The 19777-nt window shown below is 44.3% G+C and overlaps 1 protein-coding gene across 1 annotated transcript in view; it reads right to left on the bottom strand.

The window, feature by feature from the left end:
• The window catches only part of DAGLA (diacylglycerol lipase alpha), a 74588-nt gene extending 63815 nt beyond the window's left edge, over positions 1–10773 (bottom strand). Inside the window, exon 1 of the mRNA XM_062576568.1 lies at positions 10670–10773. The gene's annotated coding sequence lies outside the window, so the exon portion shown is untranslated. The remainder of the gene's footprint in view (positions 1–10669) is intronic.
• Between the last annotated feature and the right edge of the window lie 9004 nt (positions 10774–19777).

Below are 19777 nucleotides of genomic sequence, written 5' to 3'. Positions count from 1 at the left end.
CAAGTGTGCACAGTGTTAGCTCATCCTAATTTTTGAGTAATCTGAGATTTTTTGTTATGTGATTTTTGCAGTGAAAAATGAAAATTCATGAAAAACATTTTGGGGATGAGTTTTTTTCCCCTCTCCACAAGTAAGCTGAAACTATACTCTAAATAGTTCAAAGTCATCAACAAATGCCCTCCATCCAAAGACTACAAAGAAGGTAGAGATATCTGCTTTAAAAGATCTTTTAATTGGACCACCTGAAAATTTTCTGTAGATGTAGATGACCTTAATTGAAATTTCATCAATTCAAATAATAATTTTAGTAATGGAAAAAAAAAAAGATTATGGAGATATCACTTCCATTGACCACAAGAGAGTAAAGTTTTTAAGTACCTAGCAGGTATCATATTTATTGGCCAGCTAACAGCTACCTGAAGACCCCTCATTTTCGGGGGCAGATAAGCCTGGATATAGCAGCTATCCCTCTTATAATAAAATCAGAAATAAAGCCCTACAGACAAAAATATCCAGATGCACTTACCAAAACCCAGTCACAGTGCATCTACAGAGACAGAAGTGGAACTGGGACTTCCCAAAGGGAAAAGCTCCACAGAGTGTAACTGTTCAGTCAGAGCCCCAACACTACTATTTTCTTCTTTAATCACTGTATCCATCTAAAGTTTCTCAGAGCAGCATCTGCCAAAGAATCACTGCAGAATCTCAGATGCCACACTTCCTACTCATTTGAAGAGCAGATGTGAGCCACAGTCCTAATTTTGCTCATTGGCCATAGTGTGCTGACTTTGTTACATTCAAAGAACCAGGATGTGCAAACTGCATGCATGTATGACAGAAATACTGAAGTAAACTTTCTGTAAAAGATAAGCACAATACGATGTGTTTTGCTCTTGTGATTTGCTCTTGTGATAAGGTCCATTTTAAGACCAAAATTCTCTTTCCTTGAATCTTTAGTTACTATGACAAATTCTTACAAAGTCACTAGACTTTCTGTTTTTAAAAAAACATTCAAGCTGTTTGAACTCATGACCTAGGAAGCACACCTAACGAACAGCCTGTAAGCCACAACTCCTAGATAGAGACCTACCTTCCATTGATTTCAACTGGAAACCAGTCATTCTATCAGGTATTAGAAAACTAAATCTTTTCCTAAGTATGATTTATGTCTTTTGCCATTTCCTTTTCAGTCCTCAGAAAGCACAGTCTAACTTTGGGATTCCAGTTCCTTCTAAACCACATAATACAGCTGTGGTCCTTGAGGCACATAGAAATCTTACATCACCCAATCTTCTGGAATAGAGAGAATTAACACCATGTTAGCTGATCTCTACAGGAAGACAGGCATGCTAAACAGGACTTGCAGTAGGCAAGGTCTACTAACCAGGAATCTATCCAAGGGATTTACTAGGAAGTGCCCTAGGCTAGTTTAACAATAGGCTATAGTTCAGTGCAGTAGAAACAGAAAATTTGATGTCTCTGCCTTCAACATCTTCTTTACTTCAAAGAGGGTGGAAAGTGTGTTCAGAAACATTTCTACATTTCAATTTGGACTATTCAGTCAAAATGGGTTACTAACCCTGCCCCACAAGCACGACCGTTAAATGGAATAAAGTCATGTTTGCATTCTCCTCCAGCAGATAAGCGCAGCCTTTTTGCTTCCCCCTCATACAAGAAGCGCATTTAATTATGAAGTCCATAAAACAGCAACAGAGTGGACTCATACATCTCTTCGTCCACATTGTATAAACTCTGTGACACTTAAGCAATGAGGCACAGCCTTGAGGGCACTGCACACAAAATCTCATCTCTTATTCAGTGCAATAAAGCTTGCAGTCAGGAGCTAATCAGGTAGAAAATGAAGTATATTAGTTTCCCACCCAAATTAAAGATTACATCTTTCTCTCACCTTTCTTGATAAATTTCCTTATAGTTAAGGATTCAAGCCCTTGCATCTACTATCTGTTCCACAGGAACATAAAAGAGCCACAACTGCTTCTGACCTCATCTCCATTTCTAATAGCAGAAACATATAAAGAAGTCTTGCTCCTGTGCAGCAGGAACATTATGCATGTTTGAAAAAACTAATGAAGATAATATTTCTTCCTCATTTCTTCTACTTTCGCTCCCTACAGAAAGGGAGCAGCAGCCACTCAGTCCTGAGGGTCAAATATTCTTGGATGAACGTATCTTCTTCCCTATTCCCCTCTCCTAATTGGCATCTGCCACTTTTCTCTCAAAAAATCTAGAGTTCAAAAAAAAGACTCCACTGTGAAATGCAAACTCAAGGAAAATCCTTCTGCAAACAGTCAGCAGTCAGGTGCAAGGCAGTTGAGCAAATACCACCAGATTCATCATAAAGTACAAAGAAACAGACAGACATTTTTTCTGGAATCAGAATCTCTTGCTTCTCCAGGCTTGGACAACAGGGAATTCCAATCTCCTACCCTCTGGCACTGTCTTCTGCACACTGAAAGTCTTACACTTTCAGATGTAAAGAAAGAAGATCAATCTGGAATTCCTACTGTCAACACTAAAGCTGTATCCCAGCCATACTGGCATGATGAAGACAGTCCAGAATGAAAGAGAATAGAAAAAGAGAAGTGTTTACTCACACCCACACCCAAAAGACTTACTTCCTCAAATATTAAATTAAACTTATTACTAGAACTTCATCTGTTGAAAGGGCCTAAAGTTCAAGTCAGGTAAGTCATCACAAAATAGCTGTTGCACATCCCAAAGAGCAACAGTCAAAGATGTAATATACTTTAGAGCTCCAAATCAACAGGAGGCTTTCAAGCCATTCCAAGCAATTGACACCAGAGGAATCAGCACAACCACATACACAAACAAGTAGGCTCATTACATCAGGAAGGGCACCTTAGCATTGTTTGTTTCCTAAATGTGTGTCTTTAACTACCCAGAAACAGGTAGGCCAATTCGTGTACAAATACACATCCTGCAAACTTGAATGCTAGAATATGGAGAAATTGCTAATGTAGGCATATACATACTTCCTCTCTCCAAATACCTACTATGCACCTCACACTGACATGTCAGTTGATCTTGAGACTTTCTACCTATCCTTTGCTGAACAAGATGACATACATATACACTCACTTTCACAGGCACAACTAATTGCACATACTTGACTCTTCCTGGGTTAGAGTGTAAACTCACATGTAGAATTCATGAAATTTGGATATGTAGTAAAAATAACAGCAGTCTCCTATGAGGCACTGCAGATGTACATTCCACACTGTTACTCAGCCATCAGTTCTCAGAAGAATGAGCTTTCTTTTTGCAGCATCCCACATGGTTCCCACCTCCAAAATATGCCTATATTAATTCCTCCACCCTCATCCAAGAGAAAGACAAAGTCATTCTGTGATTCTCTGATACCAAGGCCTCGGAGAATTAATTTTCTTTAAAACCAGTGGAGAGCTGAAGTCCTACAAGCAAGATGGACAATTACCTAGCTGCATGTGACCAGCAAAGGTCCTTATCTAAAACTCTTCCAGGCCTCTAATGTTTGGAGGCATACAGGACAAAACTGCATTTGTGGATGGCCCACTTTTCCTGCTGAGTTAAATTTGATTATAGCCCCCGAGATGTTCAAAAGGATTTGCTTTTAGAGTTCCGGAAGAACATGAGGCCTTTTCTGTTATCCCCAAAATCAAATGAGGATAAAAGACAGGTTGCCAGAAGTAAAGTATTGATCCATGACTAGGCATAAAATGGAGGGGAAAGGGCTTCTGGGGAAAGAATACAATGGCTTCCAATATAATGGAAATTTAATAACACATTCATCCAAAGGCATCTTGCTCTACAGTCCTCTAACGCCACTGACATTTGAGGAAAGCTCTAGTCTTTCAGGTATTTATGTTTTAGAACATGAGCATAACATTTCATGAAAAGCATCTCTCTTCCTGCACATGCAGTCTATTATTAATGTACTGAGTAGCTTCAGCCACATATTAACGTTGGAAAGATGACCTGAAAGAGCAGCCTCTTTCTCTGCTAGAAAAAAAGTTAAAATGACAAAGGTGAGTGCAAGAACAGTCCCACAGCATACACAAACAGAATCTATCATTTAAGAAAACTCACATTATTCTTCATGTAATCTATTCAAGGAAGAAAAGGACTATCTACTACAAGAGTGTCTTCAGGAACATTACAGAACGATGTTGCAAATCAACATTTCTTCATTTTTTTTTAAGGAAGAAAATTACCCACCACCCAGGAGAGCAAATGGGATCTTCTTCACCTTCTCTGACAAGGGACCATGGACACATATTACCCCAGAAAGTAAAAATACAGAGGTTCACATCAAAATGTTATAATTTAGTGAAGCAGTTGTCTCTATCAGATGTTTGGATAACATGGAGATGGTAACAAACAACGGAATCAACACAACACAGTAACATAAAGGGTGCTGTAGTTTAAAAGGCTGAATCTGTCTGACAGGTGATGGATACTGCTACACAGAATGCTGGAAACAGAAGGACATGTTATCATGGTGGAGATATCTTGGAACACAAGAGACAAACCATTGGGGTAGAAAGACTGGCTAGTGCATTTTTAAAAGCAGTCTTCTTTTGGGTCAAGCAAGAGATGAGCAATACAAAGTGATCCCCTTACTATTCCTGAACCATTTAGTGATGAAAAACTGCACTGAGTTCACTTCACAGAATCACAGAATGGCTGAAGTTGGAAGGGACCTCTGGAGATCATCTAGTCCAACACCCCTGCTCAAGTAGGGTCACCTACAGCATTTTAGACAGGCATCCATGCCTGCATCCAGGCAGGCCTTGAATATCTCCAGAGAGGGAGACTCCACAACCTCTCTGGGCAACCTCTTCCAGCGCTCTGTCACTCTTACAGGAAAGAAGTTCCTCCTCATATTCAGGCGGAACTTCCTGGCATTCAGTTTGTGCCCGTTGCCTCTTGTCCTGTTGCTGGACACCACTGAAGAGAGTTTGGCCCTGTCCCCTTGATACCCTCCTTTAAGGTATTTGTAGACATTGGTAAGACCTCTTCTCAGTCTTCTCTTCTCCAGGCTAAACAGGCCCAGCTCTCACAGCCGTTCCTCAGAGGGCAGATGTTCCAGCCCTCTGATCATCTTCGTAGCCCTACACTGGACTCTCTCCAGTAGCTCCACATCTCTCTCATACTGGGGAGTCCAGAACTGGGCACAGTACTGAAGATGAGGCCTCCCCAGGGCTGAGTAGAGGTGCAGGATCACCTCCCTCGACCTGCTGGTAACACTCTTCCTAATGCACCCCAGGACACCATTGGCCGCCTTGGCCACAAGAGCACATTGCTGGCTCATGGTCAACTTGTTATCCACCAGCACTCCCAAGTCCTTCTCTGCGGAGCTGCTTTCCAGCAGGTCAGGCTAGCCTGTACTGGTGCCTACAGTTATTTCTCCCTAGATGCAGCACTCTGCACTTGCCCTTGCTGAACCTCATGAGGTTCCTCTGCACCCAACTCTTCAGCCTGTCCAGGTCTCTCTGAATGGCAGCACAGCCCTCAGGCTTATCCGCCACAGAAATGAAGCCATTTCATTTACAGCTTCTCACATCTGAATTTTCTATGGTGTCAAAACACCAAAATCTGAGTTTTATTTCAACAGGGAAAGAACATGTAACAAAAACAAAGAACATGCAAAAAGAGAAAGTTGTGTGATAGTACTAGGTTGAATTTTGATGAAGCACACTTTTGAAAGGTGCTGATATGATCAGGAAGGAAATACAGTATTTAAGACAACAAAAGAAAGTAGGATTCACTTCATTCAGGGCACTCATAGGTTGTCTGACATGCTGTGAGCTCACAAAAGAATCTGACTTGCTCTTATTTTTTGGGAGGTGAAATAGTTAATTTCCCACAAGAGAAAACAATACAATTTTGCAAAATCTTTTGGAGGATTACATAGGGAAAAGACTAACCTCCAGAAGCCCAGACTCAAGAACTGGAACCTGGCTTCCAAAATGCATCAAGGCTGTATCTATGGCTGTACCTAAACACCAGTAAGCACATTACACAGATCTGTGCTGAAAAGACTAGTCATAGTATTAAACTTTCCAAAATTAAACCTAAAAAAAAAAAAAAAAAAAAAAGATAAATTCTCTTTCCAAAAAATGTAGAGCTCTGTAAATTCCAACTTCTAACAAACATGGAGAGGCATGACAGATCCAACTGCAAACCTTTTAGGATAGAAAGGCACTAAGCTTTTATTCATAGTAGCGCACCCATTTTTATTACACTTAACTCCAATGACACTACACAAGATCCTGAATTTCCTTGATTCCTCCTAGTAGCCTGTTCAACTCTAAGTATTTCAATTGGCCTAAAATATTCATCATTTCATTTGCCAATCTGCTTTTCTTCAGAAAAAAATAAGGACTTAGTCTACAAGTCTGTCTGTATCTGAATTGAGGATCTTCCATGTTTGTGCTAAGAACCATACCACTAGTGCAACAGGTCAAAGAAGGAACAGAAATGTTGCACTGGAATATTACAGCAAGGCTTAGAGCACCTTAGAGCATTTAAGGTAGCCTTCTCATACTTATTTGTTAGCTAGTTATTCCTAATAACCATAAACACTGGTTAAAATCATCTTATGTCTTCACAGGAGGAAGGGAATCTCGTTCAGTGGATTTTTGTATCAGCAAGTCTCTCCTCTTGTTCATGAAGATGTGCAATCATAAGCTCTTCAACTATAGGATAGAATCATTGTTTAGATGTTACAAGCAGCTCTCCCTGTCTCACACAAAACTGCATCAAATAAGGTATCCTACCAGCAAAGATGGGAGAACATACTCTTAAAATAATCATCAATGTTTGCTCACCCCTAAACATGCCAAGGTCCTGATAGACACTGCAGAACATTGTGGAAGAAGACATAGATATCTCAGCCGGCTGACATAGATATCTATCGTGATTGAACTTCCTGGATCCAATAGCATTTTCAGCTAGTCCTCTCTCTAGGCACAAGGATATTCTCACTCTGGCAAAGACTAAGAATATGGAGGAGAACAGCAACACAATCTCACATCTAAAAGTAGCAGCACACTAAACTCCTTACGAAGCTAATAATAGACACTTAGAAAATAGACACCAAAAAACCCACTTTTCATTACCAGATTACAAAATGCGCTACAGATACAGCAATAAAAATTTGTATATAAGGTTATGGAAAAGATATTAGTTTAAACAACTGCTATTTAGGCAGCAAACTGAAATGTTAAGTATGTTGATTTGTCAGAGGCAAAGCAGAGTAAAGGCAGACTTCTCAAAGTAAAAGGTTCTTGTTCTAGATCATATATACAACTTTGCTACACACACAAAAAAAATCTCAAATATCCTTCACATGAAAGCAAAACAGAATCATTGCTGTGTTAATGCAAGAAAGATCAAGAAATTGTAGGTAGGCCTGTAAAAGACTTGGAGTCACCCAGGCTATAATCTCTCCAAAGCCAAGCAGTATGTCAAGCATCCTGGGGTCAACACTCTCAAAAGTTAGCATTCCTGTACTTCCTACAGGTCTCCAGCTTGCTTGTCCTTGCTGGGAAGGCACCAATGAAACGAGCAGACTGATATTTGAAGCATGTTGCTTTAAGATTGTTTTCTAAGTTACAAAGCTTTGTAATAAGTGTATGAATCTTGTTTGCAATTAAACAAAAAATCCATATAATTTTATTCCAGTTCAAAAAACAAAATGATTTGCTTTCCCAAAATTAATTCATTTCTTGATGAGGCTGCACATGAAAGACCCCCCCCCTTACATTAGGTACTGTAAAAGCCATTAAACTCCGCATCTTCAGCATCCCAGGATTAAAGCTGATATCCCACCAGGAATTCCAAACTGTTGTACAGAGAGGGGAGTAAAGATAGGTGGGGCTGAAAAAAGTATACAAATAGGGCTGAAAAAAAGTATAAAAATAGGGAGCTAGAGGGCTTGCAAGTTTAGATCTCCAGCTTTTGGTAAGATGTATGCACTGCTTAATGAACATATAAAAATTTCTCCTGCCTTAGAACAACCAGTGAGATAGACTTGTGCTACAAAGAATGTAATATTTACGTTCCCAAAATCCAAAGCACATCCGTACACTCACACATGCAAATTCTGTTGCTGCTGAGCACTGAGTATCTGCTGAAGGTAAGTCATCTGAATCATAGAATCACAGAATCATAGAAGGGTTGGAAGGGACCTCTGGAGATCATCTAGTCCGACCCTCAGCCTAGCCCATACGCAAACTGAACCTGTGACCTTGGCATTAGCAGCACCATGCTGTAACCAGCTGAGCTAATACTTTTAAACAGTTTAATATCTACAATCACTCCTATCTATCTATAAAATAAAATAGACCAATATGTATCTTGGTTTACCCTGCTCCTCTTCACTAGTATTTTTAACATAATTTTGTCATTTGAGGGAGGATTTTAGTCCTTCATAGTTTTCTTCCTGAAGTAGCAATTTTATCAGTTTTAATCACTTCAATAATATTGCCACATAAGTGTTCCTTCGTAGGACTCTAGGAGGGGAAGTGGTAGACGCAATACAATAAAGTTCACCCTTTCAGTGCCTTTTTGCTGGCAAAGACTGAGCTGTCAGGGTTTTACAGCAATTCTAATTTCTGTGACTTCTGATTTGATTTTGCAGATAGTAATCACAAGGATCTAGTCCTGTGCCTTAAGTAAAAATGTATCCTGATCAGGTCAGCTTTTATAGTTCAGTATTACTGACACATATTATCAGGTTTGGAATTTTGTCTCTGTAAGATGTTATGGATGGAGTAAAACTTTTGCAAAGCAGCAGAGATGGTAGTTCCCAAATCTGATCTTTTCTTTAAATATAAGATAGAAGGAAAGATTTGTCCTACTCCCTTCATAAGAGTTTTTGTTAGAAGTTCTAGGTTACACGCATTATTTACAGACAGAGTAACAGGTGTCCTACGAGTTTTTGCATGGACCTTGCCCTATCTGTTAGCCGTTACTGGTCTGCTACAGAGAGACACATATTCACTAGGTTGAGAAGTAATCTAATCAGGGGCTATAAGCACCCAATGCAATTTTTATGTCACAGAAAGATAACACCTAGGACAACGAACAACTACAACCAGATAATGTTTTCCATTTTGAAAACTTTCCACCAGTGCCCAACAGACATTTCCTTCTTCTACAGTCATAAACTAACCTCCTTAAGAGTGCAGACACTTCACCACTACATACACAATTCACAGAAGCCAATGTCATAAAACCAAGAGATTAAAGAACCTGTCTTTGCAAAAGTCACTTTCTACAATTTCATTATCTCCTAACCACTACTATTTTAAAAGCACTCAGCCTGACCACACTAGCTCAGACACTTCTCCCTGCCCTACCACAAAATGACAGTCAGCAAGAGGTAGCAACTCACCACCAGGTAACACAAGGTTTTATCGTCACAAGCAAGTAATCTCCCTTCTAACCTTGGCAAAGGTTACGCTTTCCCATAGAAGCATTTTCTTTGAACAAGCTGGCTAATCCAGAGGAGATTTTTAACTTCTCTAACTGGCAACATTCAAACACTCCAGCATCAGAGAAGCTGCATACACTTTTTATCTTCTATCTGTTTATCCTTAGCAATCACTATGCTGTTTTTGACCTGGTACTGGGTTAGGAACCATGATGCGCATGAAAACCTGTAGACTCAACAAGTGCTCTTTCTATATTCCAAGTGACAACTGAAAGATGTTCCAAGTGCATAGCAAGGTAGCAATTCCCAGAATGGGCCCAGCATGAATTTTGGCTGAGGAGAGTCTGGCAGTGTATCAATTGTAAGATTTCAGAGTAACACAGCCTCACTTTTAAAAGAATATAGTCCCTGTTACCCTAAATGTGGATTTTTAAGGTCAGAGCTCATCATGTGCTATTGGCAGATACTTGTGGCCTTAATCCTTTTAGCATAAAGTAATATTATCAGATACTGGTCCCTGTGGAGAAGTGATGAAGGCTGAGAGGAAGAACCCTTGTGTCACACCCACCTCCAACACACCCTCAGTTTCTCCCTGTACAACCAGACAGCAACACACCTCCCTCTCCCACACTGGGCTACTGTTGACAGGCACGGTCAGCCTAGATGGGCTTACTGGGGACTGGGGCTTCAACCCTGCCATCAGTCCCTTCCGTGGCTATTCAGGCGCACCTCTCTGGGGCAAGGACAGCCTCTTTCCATACTGTACACGCACATATGGGTCCTTCCTGGGGCCTCTAGAAGCTCCTGCCAGAGTTGGAAGCACCAAGGAAAGCGGCCTTCTGAAGGAGGCAGCCCCTCTCAGCCGGCTGGGCACCTTTCCACAGTATCACAGCTTCCACGGGAGGAAACTGCTCCCCGCGGGCACAGGCCCTTGCTGGCACCTGCTGCAGCCTCCCGAGGAGAGCAGACGACGGTGGGAGAGGACACGAAGATGGTGGACAGCCAAGAGATGCCGACGGGGAGGCTGCATTGAGTGGACCCTAAATCACCTCACCGCCGCCCGCTGTGCCCCTGCGCGCCCCGCGGATCGAGGCCGTATGGCTGGCCCCCCGCACCCCCCACCCGACGACCACCTGCCACAGGCCCCCACGACCTTTCCCTCAGAGGGAAAAGCCCCGCCGGCCCCAGCCCGCGGCGGCCGCCCCTCACCTCTCCGCCGCCGTCGGCTGCGACGCAGGCCCAGGGCTGCCACCGCCACCTCCATCCCGGGGGCCTCGCGGCCCCCCAATTCTCTAACACCGCCTCCGTCCGTTCAGGGGCCGCCCCCGCCCGTGCCGGGCCGCCCACTGCGTCAGCCTCGTAAGGGCCGCTACGCACCCAGCTGTCACCATGGCGACGGTGGGCGGGGCGCGGGGAAGGGAGCCGGCGGGCTGGCGCGCTCCCTGGCGGGCGGCGGCGGCGCTGCCTGCGCCAAAGCGGGCGGCGGCGAGACGGGCCTGACGCCCCCAAGCCGCGGACAGGCGGCGATAGGGCTGGCGCCCCGCCGAGCCGGGCCCTCGGCCGCAGCTGGGCTGAGGCAGTGCGCTGAGGCGCTGGGGGGAAGGCAGGGCTGCCCGGAGGCGGAGTCACCCGCGCCCCCACCGCGCCACCTGCAGCAGAGCGACACCAGCAAGTGGACAGGCCTGCATGTAGGGCGACCCCAACTGATCAGTCCCCTCTGGCTATCCCGACGGCATTTTCCCTGAGGAAAGCCTCCTTGCACAAAATAAAACATTCCTTCCAGGCCATCTCTAGCCCAGGACTCGCAGCCTCGCCCTGCAGCCCCATTTTTGGGTCAGAGCCGCTACCCAGTGCGTAAATAGCCGATGCACCTCTCCTTTTTAAACCTCTAGCATGGGTCATGAGGCTTTACTGTCGGGGAGCTTGAAATTTACTTACCTTTTAATCAAAAAGCTTTGAACTACACTATGACTAAAATGGAGTCAGGGCCTTGGCCATCAGTAAGCACTGGCATATGTTGCCAAGAGCTTGGCCTGACCTAAAACAGCCAGTCCTGGTATGGACGCCCCTGCCCCACACATCACTTACCACCCATTCCTCACAAGGACATGCCCGCCCCAAGTAGTCTGCTCCTGGTCACAGTGTTGGGTGGGAGGAAGGATGGCATTTGCCAGCATCTGACATGGCAATGACCTCAACGTAGCACGTATCAAAGCATCTGCCTTTACTAGTTTCTCCAGGCTTTGGACCAGAAGTCGTACAAATTCTTTCCTGGTGGGAACCAGCACATTCCCACAGAGTTTCAGATTTGACAAGTCAATGTTTTTGAACGAAACCTGTTGAAAAATTGCAATACTGGATGCAGTTTGCACCAAAAGGTCAGATAAGCATTCCCACTGACCCCATGTGCCACAGACGCATTATCCATTTCATCAACCAAGAACAGAATTTCGAGAGTCTTATCACAGAAACCTAGAAAAACAGCAGATGAGTCTCCTGCGGCTGTGAATACAGGTCCTAGGAAACAGCTACGCTCATCCAGCAGGGGACAGCGATAGCTGCACTTGGCCCATTCCTCATTAGACCAAGTAGGATACTAGTCTTCAAACAGTCAGCTCAGTGAATATCACTGTACCTTTTTAAAAAAACAGATAGTACTATAGGTAATAGAGAAATATATTTGGCAAAAACTGCTTTGAAGTTCTGGTATGCATTTATGCTGAGGTCTTTGTATACTGCTCCGGCATGAAATTACACTTACGCTCTTTTTAAGTCCTTTTGTCTTGTCAAACAGGTGTAAAATGGCTTTGGTTTAGATGAAAAGCTGGTATAAATATACCATTCAAACAAATCATTTTATCTCATATGTGGCACTTCCAAGGTCTTCTGTTAGCACAAAATCTTCTCATCCGTACCAGTCTGGAGGTCAGAGACCTCCTAAAAGCTCTGAAATGTAGAACAGATGGAAGCAACATCTCATGAAAACTATAAATGAGTGTTTTATTAATGAAAATACAATCTGTAGCTGTTCAAGACTTCTAAATTCAAATAGTGGTATAGAGTATATACCAGCCCATATCCTGCAAACACTTATGCCAATTAATATACACAAGTCATCATACACAGTTAGTCTCATATAGTTGAAGCTTGCCACTTGTGAACGGTCCCAGCTGTCCATACCTGTAACTCCGCTCCATGAAAGAATTGCTGATAAAAAGGACCAGACCATATCTATAGCACAGCTAGAGCAAAAGAGTACATCACAGCTATTGACAGTTCTTTCTTTCAAAACACCTGAGGCAGTGGCAATTTGCAAGATCAGGCTTCATTTTATGCAATCCCATTTCCTGTACAAATCCTCAAATACCCTCCAACTCTACCCATACATGAAGGGCATTTACTTCTACTGAATCCATCATGAAGGCAGCTGGTAGAGCACTTGGGTAGCAACTGCTGTGAAAGGCAAAGCAGGAGAGGGGGAAAAAAAGAAAAAAAAAAGAAAAAAAGCTGCTTGATTAGTCAGAGTGCATGAACAGGAAAGATAACAGACAGAGTGGTTCAAATACCCAGGCTACCCAAACCTACTCCAGTCTCCTGTCAAGCCCTGTGTAACACCATACCAAGCTAAAACCTGTCATCTCCTCGACAGCTGCAGAATTCCTGTGCCAGGTTCACCTCAGCCTCTGAGCAGAGCCTGAAGCATGGAGATAACCTGGGTCACCTCAGTTCTTTCAACAGCTGAGCCTCCAAATAGGAAACCCCCCCTTTTCTGGCCACTGCCTGTCCTAACCTAAGGTGGAGCATGTTCTTGAAGGTGGGAGAGGCAACAGAAATTAAGACAGTCTCCCTAAACAGCATGTCCTGCTCCGGAGTTACCTCTTTGTAGGGTCTCACTACCTTGAGATCACCCCCCCCCCCTTTTTTTAAAAAGGTTGGCACTAACTCTCACCACCAAATGACCATTTCACAGCCACTTCCACCAAATAGATCAGGAAATAAAGCCATCTCTTCGCTAATTCTGACAACACAGTAGCTTATCTGAAACTGAGGCTACAGGAAGCTTTAGCAATGTGCAGGAAGTAATCAGCACCTAGCTCTTCCAAAGGAGCCCTCTGATGCTGATCACTGTTTCATATGGTTAAATTCAAAACGCTGGCTGCATGAAGTGTCCTGGCAAGACTTTTTCGTAATTATCAAAGAGAAGGTTACTAGGGACAAGACATTACCAAAAGATGAGGGATAACATTATGTCAGAGGGAAGTATCCCAGTACCTTGCATCCATGGTCCCTCATTTTCCAGGGATCCTCAGTCAACTAGAGGTCCAAAGAGAAGTTTCACTAAAGCATACAGAAACATCACAGAGTTTTCTTCAAATGATATCAATGCCAGATAAGATTAGAATCTAGGAAGCACTAAGACTAAAGCTTTTAAAAACCAAACAAAATCAACAGGAATTCCTGTCCCCCATTTTCATTACATCAGGTGTAAGCTGCCTCTTTATCTTCAGCATCCACCCTTTCCTGTGCCTCCCAAGCCTACCTGTCAATTCTCCTGCACTATCCAGCATGGACTGCCACCTGCAATTAGCCAGAGACATCAGCCTCCATCACCTAATTCTGAAGTATTTCTAAGCTAGCATCTTCAGACTGATTCTCCTCAGCTTAGGAGAAGTTCCCCCCACACCAGCCATGTAGGTCCTTCATTAGCCATTGTCAGATCTCCCTAGAAATTTTCTTTGCCTTGATGTCCATAAGACATAGCTGGAGTCTGAGCATATGCCACAACCACCATGTTCCAGACTGGCTTATGTCTCCTCCTTTCTCAACACTCACCCTTCCCTTACCCTTGAACTGTAAAACTCTAATGGGTGCTAATTCTCCTCCCCACCAGCTGCAGCAAGACCAGCAGCTTCAGCACTGAAGAGAAAAACCGCATTGCTTAAGTCTTAAGTAAATAGCACCATCCTAATGAAGGCACTTTTCTTGTACTCAGCATGTTTGCAAAGGTCTGCTCCAAGCTGGGTCAGGGCCTTCTGCAGATCCTCTAGCCACTAGAACATATTTTTGAAATATAACATGCCCATATACTAAGCACAAAAATCACTTCGCTACCTGCTTCACCCAACAGCATCTGCTCCATACTGCATTCAAAAATGGAGCATAACAGAACTCTGTATCTAGCTACACCTCGTATTAAATAAGTGACTCATTAGCATTTTACAGGTATATTTACAGCTAAAATAGCTATCTGCTGTAAGAGTTGGACAAATCAAAGCAGGGGTACTGTTGACCCAAATATTCCATTGGTACTGCCATCAGTCAAACCACCCAGGTGTAGATGCTTGATTTCCACTGGGGACAGAAATACCAACTCCAGCTCAGTGCAAGATAGATGCCTTGCCACCATTCTTGCCTTTCAAAAGGCTAGAGGCTGGTCTAATATGGAACACCTTGGCTGGCTGGATTTGCTCCTGTCCCACCCAGCATGCTTGAATCTGACCTCTGAAACAAGCCCATTCTTATCGCAAGCCGAATCCTGCAAATCAAGCTGCTGGATTGACACCCTGAGGTTTCTAGACTGCTCCAGAGCTGAAATGGCTCCCAAAAATCATTCAGGACAGGAGCTCATCTACTTGCTGCAGCAAAGAATTTCTCCCATGCATGCACTGAAGAGACAGACCTGTTACTGAGGTATGGAACAGCAACAAGAGTAATTGCATGGGTTTGGCGAGGGGGCCTCCCAGAGAAAGCAGTGGGCAGGTCCTAGTACATCAGAGCTAGGAGACCTAGCAGGGCCAGAGCCTGTCCCAAAGTCTTCATGAATATTTACCTTTGTAGGACTTTGTCCTGTGGCTCCACAAGTGTTCAGAATAGTGTCCAAGGCTCTAGCTGGATCTTCTCAAGAGAGAGCTGCGCTGCCACTCTTCTTTACTAGACAGGAAAAAGATTGCCATCCCATTACCCATTTGAACCCTGCACTCACCTGGTGTGTGCTTGTTATCTCACACTGCTTGTGAGATGGCATATTCCCAACCAAATTGGCAGCTCCTTGTCTAGGCCACAGCTTTTCCCTTTTGCACTGTCATAGATACATGCATTGGTAGATTTCCCATCTTGTGAGCAGGTCCAGCCCTGATGTTTCCCAGTTCTCTCTTGTTAGGTGAGACTGCCTTTCTAGTCACAAAGTTGCTTTCTCTTGGGCACTGCTTTGTAAGGATCTCCATCTTCCACAAGCAACCTCGCACACCAAGAGCCAGGGCAGCACATGCCTTTGCAATGCTGTGGGTTCACTTTCAGCCTATAGTAAATATATAAATGTGTACATGTGTTTATTTTACTTTTTCTAGGCTTTTTGTCAAGGCTGTCAACCCTCAGGTTGCATTTGGTAATTCAGTACAACCCTTGCTGCTAATGATTCCAAGCACAAACTCATCCTCCGGCTGCTTTTCTAACTTTGTACCAGATCTAACTATGGAAGGCAATACTCAAAGGCTTGCTATAAATCCTGCCAGCACTCCCCTCTCCATAAACATTACCTAGCATTACCCAAACTGTAACTCTTCAGCCCAGAAATTTCTTGCTAGTAAATAACCATCTCCACTGAAGGCAATCATTAAATAACATTTCACTAGAATTCTTTCACTGCTGCAAAGTCTAGCTAGCAGTGCTCAGGGCCTTTTTCCTACTTGTCAGCAACAGGTGGCCTCTCTCCATTAGAGACAAGTGAGGTGAGTGGTTAAAGCAGCGCTCTGGGCTTTAGTACCTCTGCCATCAGCTTCTACCTCTGTTTCACAGTTCCTCTTGGATCTTGGAAAAACCTCTTGATCTCAGTAAGCCTTACTTTGTCACATGCTAAAGTTTCCTTGGATTGTAAAGCCTGGTGGTTTTGAGGGAAAAGAAAGCACAAAAATGATTTCTAGAGGCTCAGAGGCAAGAAGACAAATGCAAGTCCAAAGCTCATGATTCTGGGCACCTGACTCATGAGTTTGTTTACAGTACTGGTAATTCAGCAGAGGCCCTGCTTTCCTTACAACACTGCCTATTTCAGGTGTGGTAACAATTTTCTTCATCTGCTTGACTTCCTTAAATTCATGTGTACTCTCTTATTTCTCCTCATCACCTACCTTTCAAAGGCCCTTGGCTCTATCCTCATTCCTAAAACCTCATGTGGAAGAAGAGCTATAGCCCAGAAATGAATCAGGATATTTAACAAGAGCTTTAGGAATGTGGAATGAATTCCTCCCCTCCCCTTCCCCCTTCAACAGGAGAGCTGGCCTTTTCCCAGGACTCTGCAGGACTTGTTCAGGTTGCACTAATACAGTTTCCATGCATGAAAAATTACCTCATAGGATAACAGAGAATGAACTGTTTCCTGATTCCTAGTGGCTTGTTAATCTCCTGCTATGGGAATCACTGCAGCAGGGAAGGAAGGTTTATGGTTCAGCAGTATTGTGCCTGCCATGCTGGGTCTGCAGAACACACAAACATCTGACATGGGCCCAAGAGCCAGCTATTCCCAACTGAATTGGTGTTCCCCCAATGGAAAGGAAATGAAGAGAGAAGTGGTCTTCTGATAGCACTAAGTTTGACTCTTTCTCAACAAGCAGCACGTATTGCCTCCCAGGCTCCGCAGGAAGCAAGAGGGGCAGCAAACATCACTGTTAGATGTAGACACTGCCCAAGGATGCCACTCCTCCCCATTTGCTATGTCTCCTTGGTCAGACACAATTGAAGAAAAAGCAGCTGGAGCCAGGACACTTTGATAATTTTATTAGGTCAATTGCACTACCATCTATGTTTACTTTGGAACTTGAATAGTGTTTACAGCGCTTATTTCTAGAGGTGGTTCTTAACAGGCTTAGGTAGATGTGCTGAACCAAAAGGTTTCAAATCAAGGATTCCTCTTCTCTGGCTCTTTTCTTAGGTCCTTTCCCATACTGTTCACATCAGGCTGCAGAACAATCCCTCAGTTCTCTAGGACCTCAAAGATCTTTCTAAACACAGTTGACTTTAGTCCAGCTCTGAACTCATGCTTCGGGGGAGGGGTCTCTGCTCTTGACTGGAGAATGTGCTTCCCCACTGAGATCCTAATTCTCCCAACACTATGGGTTAGAACACAGCTTCTCCACACAGCTGTGCACAGAGGTGTTGCGATCTCATCCACTCAAGCAGATGAGAGAGGAGCCTAGGGACAAAGTAGAGGTTGCTGTATATGAAGACTGGTATCCTGGAATAATTATCCAAGAGGAAGCCTGGGGTAAATGTTGTCCCACTACTGAATGGGGCAGGGGCCCTGACAAGGGATACAGAGAAGGCAGAATTACTGAATGCTTTCTTTGCTTCAGTCTTCACTGCTAAGGGCAGCCCTCAAGAATCCTGTAGCCTGGACGTGAGGGAGAAACTCTGAAGGGAAGACTTTCCTTTGGTTGAGGAGGATAGGATTAGAGATCTTCTGGGCAGGCTAGACATCCACAAATCCATGGGCCCAGATGGAATGCACCCACAGGTACTGAGGGAGCTGGTGGGTGTTGTCAGGCCACTCTCCATCATCTTTGAAAAGTCATGGAGAACGAGAGAGGTGCCTGAGGAATGGAAGAAAGCCAATATCACTCCAGTCTTCACAAAGGGCAAGAAGGAGGACCCAGGCAACTACAGACCAGTCAGCCTCACCTCCATCCCTGGAAAGGTGATGGAACAGATTGTTTTGGATGTCATCTCCAGGCATATGGAGGAAAAGAAGGTGATCAAGAGTAGTCAGCATGGATTCACCAAGGGGAAATCATGCTTAACCAATCTGATAGCCTTCTGTGACGGCATGACTGACTGGGTAGATGAGGGGAGAGCAGTGGACGTAGTGTACCTTGACTTCAGCAAGGCTTTTGACACTGTCTCCCATAACATCCTCCTAGGTAAGCTCAGGAAGTGTGGGTTAGATGAATGGACGGTGAGGTGGATTGAGAGCTGGATGAAAGGCAGAGCTCAGAGGGTTGTCATCAGTGGAGTCCCCCAAGGATCAGTATTGGGTCTCATACTGTTCAACTTCTTCATCAATGACCTGGACGAAGGGACAGAGTGCCTCCTCAGCAAGTTTGCCGATGATACCAAACTGGAAGTAGTGCCTGATACACCTGAGGGCTGTGCTGCCATTCAGAGAGATCTGGACAGGCTAGAGAGCTGGGTGGAGGGGAACCCCCTGAGGTTCAACAAGGGCAAGTGCAGAGTCCTGCACCTAGGGAGAAATAACCGTAGGCACCAGTACAAGCTGGGGGCTGACCTGCTGGAAAGCAGCTCTGTGGAGAAGGACCTGGGAATGCTGGTGGATGACAAATTGACTACGAGACAGCAACGTGCCCTTGTGGCAATGAAGGGCCAATGGTATCCTGGGGTGCATTAGGAAGAGTGTTGCCAGCAGGTCGAGGGAGGTGATCCTGCCCCTCTACTCAGCCCTGGGGAGGCCTCATCTTGAGTACTGTGTCCAGTTCTGGACTCCCCAGTACAAGAGAGACATGGGGCTACTGGAGAGAGTCCAGCGTAGGGCTACGAAGATGATCAGAGGGCTGGAGCATCTGCCCTCTGAGGAACGGCTGTGAGAGCTGGGCCTGTTTAGCCTGGAGAAGAGAAAACTGAGGGGGGATCTTATCAGCATGTACAAGTACCTGAAGGAGGGTGTCAAGAGGATGGGGCTAAACTCTCTTCAGTTGTTCCCTGTGACAGGACAAGAGGCACAGGAAGTTCCACCTGAATGTGAGGAGGAATTTCTTTACTGTGAGAGTGATGGAGCACTGGAAGAGGTTGCCCAGAGAGGTTGTGTAGTCTCCTTCTCTGGAGATATTCAAAGCCCCCCTGGATGCAACGCTGTCTAACATGCTGTAGGTGACCCTGCTTGAGCAGGGGTGTTGGACTAGATGATCTCCAGAGGTCCCTTCCAACCTTACTGATTGTATGATTCTATGATCCTACCTATCCTAGAATTATCCTGATTTCCTAGTTTTATGTTGCAGACAGCAATTCCCTTTTTTACAAGCCCATGAACAGCAGGGTGGTATTACCTCCCCCCTCCCTCAAAAATGCAGTTTGTTGAGTACTTAGAGCAGCAACAGAGACAGATTGCCATTGTGCCTTAAGTCTTCAAAGGTCTTGGTTCTGCTAAGGCAGTTTCCCTCCTAATGGGTCTCTCTTCAGTACTTCCCTGTTTTGTAGCAGTGAGAGCTGCAAAGCAACATTTAGTATTATTGTGCACCAACAGCCTTATCTTTGTCCCTGAGGCATGAAGCAGCCCAGCTGAGATACGTGTGTCCAGGTGGCCTCTAGGAGCTG

This window comes from Rhea pennata, chromosome 5, assembly GCF_028389875.1.
Source record: "Rhea pennata isolate bPtePen1 chromosome 5, bPtePen1.pri, whole genome shotgun sequence".
Taxonomy (NCBI): Eukaryota; Metazoa; Chordata; class Aves; order Rheiformes; family Rheidae; genus Rhea; species Rhea pennata.
This window is presented reverse-complemented; position numbering and strand designations above follow the sequence as displayed.